Source organism: Littorina saxatilis, linkage group LG1 (genome assembly GCF_037325665.1).
Source record: "Littorina saxatilis isolate snail1 linkage group LG1, US_GU_Lsax_2.0, whole genome shotgun sequence".
Taxonomy (NCBI): domain Eukaryota; kingdom Metazoa; phylum Mollusca; class Gastropoda; order Littorinimorpha; family Littorinidae; genus Littorina; species Littorina saxatilis.
In genome coordinates, this window is record NC_090245.1 from 60,513,152 (window position 1) to 60,517,735 (window position 4,584).

The following is a 4,584-nucleotide window of genomic DNA, read 5'->3' on the forward strand; positions in this document are numbered from 1 at the left end:
GTGTGGGAACTGACAGAAGCTAGGGAGCACAGATAATAGAAGCCCTGTCAAATAGACTAATCACACAATCAATACACATTTGGCTCATGTTTTAAATGACAGTTTCGAGTTTGTTAGTCAAACTCAAAGCAACAACACTGGTCTGGTGTCATGCGTAGCGGGACCGCCGGAGAAGCGTCCTAACTGCATGGTTTGGGGTGGCTTCGCTTCGTATCAAACATCGGCTGTTTCACGTATTTTGCGAGCAAGTCTACTCTTTTGCCTGGCTCTGCAGTAAGTCCACATTGGCGATGAAGGTATCCAAGAACTTAACATGTGTGCATTTTTCCGTAATCCAGTCATATTCCTTCAAAATGCAATCAATCGGCGGTGACAGACTTGGTGTCAGCAATTCGCGACTTCACCAACTGGGTCCCGTTTTCCTCACACCCATTCCAGTTTAGGTTCATCCATGCAAACACACTCGCAAAACAGTTTATCACGTAGATACATTTCAAATAGGGAGCAAATGGTTAAATCTAAACCTACATATTTGTTCCCTAAAATTTGCTTCTCTGTCAATAAGCCTGATTGTATAATAATACGTTCGAGAAAAACAACGTGGAATCGATTCTGAATCGAGTAAGCCAACTGGGTGCCAACCCGGTTTCGCCCGTTCTGCCGACCTGAAACGCAAAACAAAAGAATTGTGCGTTTCAACTAAATTGATTTCTATACGACTTCATTACTTTCTTGCAACTTATGAACCTTTACTTAAAGCTTTTAAATGGTCTGAAAGTAGTGTTACCGCGTACTTATCGATGCACTCATTCGTTTTATTTTTTTCAGCGACGGTCACTTAGTTTAAGGTTGCAAAAGGGCCAAGTCTCGCTGGCACCACTGTTTCACTCCCCACAGATCGCAACAGTGCCGCTAGTAGTCTACACTTTGTGTTTGATGGTAGAATGGGATATAAAGATTACAACACTCGTGGTTTTTTATATGGCTTGTATTTCAGTCAAGACCCAGCGGGAATATCAATCGAGAGCCACTCGCCAGAGGCTCGTGTCTCCCAATGATATTCATCCGCTGGGTCTTGACTGAAATACAAGCCATATAAAAAACCACTCGTGTTGTAACCTATACTAATTTGTCAAAGTGTTGGTGTCGGAAATATGCACGCATTCACTGCAAGCATGGTAGTTTTGACTGTTGATTGAAAAATTCAACACATGATGGTAGTACTCATGAGCTTGGATGTGCAGGTTTTGGAAAGAACATATTTAATTGCAGAAAACGTGTATTGGGATCGTGAGGCCTTTCATCACTTGCCTGAACATTATTATCCCTTGACATGATTAAGGTTCATAAGGGTCGGCGGTCAATAAAACCCTAAGTAGATTTGTTTCCAAGCATCGTCAACTGTAATGTTGCTCCTGGGCCCAAGTTTTTTATTCACTGGTCCATATTTTTTTCTGATTTGAAGCACTGTTGTGACCACTGGCTAGTCAGCCTGCTGTCTGATACACTTTTGACATGTTGGAGGCCCTCTGATTGAAAAAAATATTATAATAAATCTTGAAGAAGTTGGCCGTTGAGCGAAATCAACTTCCTGTCCACTGTATAGTTTTTGCACCCTTCAGACTGTTGCTGAAACAATCAGTTCAGAAAATCATTAGTGCGTGTAGTCTTAAGCCAAAACGCTGCAGCTTTTTTCTTTCACATCTCCATCTACTTATTTGTTTTGCTTTTGTAGTACAAGTTGTACACCGACTCTCCTTTCTCAAATAAAAACAAGTCGCGTAAGGCGAAATTACTACATTTAGTCAAGCTGTCGAACTCACGGGATGAAACTGAACGCACTGTATTTTTTCACCAAGACAGTACAGCTTCGTCAATCCCCGCGTGAAGGAAATCGCTCACCTCCCACGTGCAAAACGTAGTGATATTGACACGCCAGATTAGCGCGGTAGCGTATTGTGCTAAGCAGGAAAGCGCACTTTTCTGTATTCTTGTTTACTTTCTGAGCTTGTTTTGAATACAACCTATCATATCTATATGTTTTTGGAATCAGGAAATGATAAAGAATAAGATGAAATCATTTTTGGATCGATTTCTTAAATTTTAATCGTAAGACTAATTAATCTATTTTCGTTAATTGTGATCACATTTTAAGAGTAAACATAACATATGTATATATTTTTAGATTCAGAATGTGATGAAGAATACGATGCAATCAATTTTAAATCTGTTTGGGAAAAATCGATTTTAATGACAACTTTAATGAGCAAACTCATTAATTCATTTTTAAGCTTCCAAGCTGAAATGCAGTACTAAAGTCCGGGCTTCGTCGAAGATTACTTGACCAAAATTTCAACCAATTTGGTTGAAAAATGAGAGCGTGACAGTGCCGCCTCAACTTTCACGAAAAGCCGGATATGACGTCATCAAAGACATTTATCAAAAAAATGAAAAAACCGTCTGGAGATACCATACTCAGGATTTCTCATGTCAAGTTTCATGAAGATCGGTCCAGTAGTTTTCTCTGAATCTACACACACACACACACACACACACACACACACACACACACATACACCACGACCCTCGTCTCGATTCCCCCCTCTACGTTAAAACATTTAGTCAAAACTTGACTAAATGTAAAAAGAAACAAAACTAAAAACAGAGGAAACAAACACCACCACCACTACAAACAAGAAGATCCTAGCTGAAGACAAGCAGTTTTGCATAACGCAAACATGTGCATAACTCAAAATGGTAATTAGACAGGTAATCAATCATGTCTAACAGTCAATTCCTAGAAGTGTGTAACTTTAATAACATAATTATAACAACTGAAGAGAATACTCGTGTTGCTCACTTTCGTCGATTATTTGACTAAAAAATTATCTGGCACTTTGACTCCACAAACAAACGATAAATATCTGTTTTTTAACCTGAACTTAATAACCCTTGTCTTGAAACTTGAACGAGGTCAACTAGACGTGATTCATGGCTAGACATGGAAGTGTAATATGTTTGAAAAATCTAGCTAGCTAAATAAAAATCAAAGAAAAGGGTAATTCCCCATAGTTTTATATACTGACCTTATTTGCTATGACCTTGACATTTTATTATGGCTGACCAAGTGTGCATCATGACTGTAGGTTATGAACCCTAAGAGGATGTGAAGTTTAAAAGCTGTAGGTTCAAAAACGATTCTTTTTTAATGACTGGAACATTACCTTTCCGCCGGCCATACAGACGGCCACTACTCAGTACTAAGACACCGGCAGTTGGCATGTGTCAAGACAGGCGCTTTCCCATCCAACTGCAAAATAAGACATTCTGAGTTTTTAGAAAATCACATACATCACAACCTCTAAAGTATGATCAGCTGCGAAAAAAAGCAGTAAGATGCTTCATTTCAGTTTAATACGATACTAATTTTACAAATTAAAATAGATATGAAATGAAAACAATGCACAACACCTGAAATTAATGCACATATTTTTTCGTGGCATTCAGATAAAAAGCTACTAGAACTAAGAGGTCCATGTTGCAAACACTAAAACAGTTGGAGTCAGTTACCAAATGGAGACACAAGAAAGAAACTAACCTGTCAAAATAAGGTTCCATGGCATATATGTCATCTCAGGATGTGACATGCTCAAGCACTTTCCACAGGTCATGAGAACTAGTACTGTAATAAAAAATTTAAAAAATCATGGATATACAAATTAAAAGTATAACTCAAAATTTAAAATAAAAATGTATCACTAGAAAACACACACACACACACACACACACAAACACACACACACACACACACACACACACACACACACACACACACACACACACACACACAGATAACATGTCCTAATCAAACCATTGAAGAATAGGTGTCTGAACTTACTCAGAGATGAAGAGTTGACCTTCTGTTGTTACTGCTCAAGAGATTAGTACTGCTCATGCATGCCGCCTCGGGTTTTCCGTGTTCAGCCTGCATGAAGTTCCCCAAGCATCCTCTGTGTAAAGGGATGTCTCTTTGTCACGTCTGTAGCTCCACTGGATATGAGGCTTCTTGTAAAGTTCCTCTGCAATTTGCTGTTTCAGCACTTTCAGTCATCAATATAGAGTACTCGATCCACCTGCAAAAATGCCAATACCCCTAATAATTATGTGTAAAATAACTTCTGATTCATAATGTAGATCTACACCAGAGAGCCGAAATTGTGTGACTGGACAACTGATGGGTAAACCTGATGAAATATAATCTGTATTTGGTATCACTTGAAAATTCCTGCTTCCATATTTAGCTATGAATTTTCAGATTACGATTTGAAACTGATTTACCCTTCACCTTCGCTTCCAAAAATCACATCAATCTAGAGAGGGAACATAAAATCACATAACTTGTTATTTGCTTCTGGTCGTTAGAAGACATTTCAAAACAAAATTTAGCTTTGATGCGTCACGGGATATATACTTTACACCTCCGATTCATCCATGGAATTGGTATTTCGTCTCGACAGGGTGAATGAATTCATGATGTATTTTCCGGAACTGGACAAAACTGGCCTTGCCAAGACTGAAACACAA

The 4,584-nt window shown here is 38.7% G+C and overlaps 1 long non-coding RNA gene across 1 annotated transcript; it reads right to left on the bottom strand.

Annotated features, from left to right (window-relative positions):
* Positions 1-1,545: 1,545 nt before the first annotated feature.
* Positions 1,546-4,086, bottom strand: LOC138958273 (uncharacterized). The gene is made up of 4 exons (XR_011453358.1): positions 3,899-4,086; positions 3,599-3,682; positions 3,225-3,310; positions 1,546-1,629 (listed from the first exon to the last, which is right to left on the bottom strand). It is a non-coding gene; the product is annotated as an uncharacterized lncRNA (long non-coding RNA).
* Between the last annotated feature and the right edge of the window lie 498 nt (positions 4,087-4,584).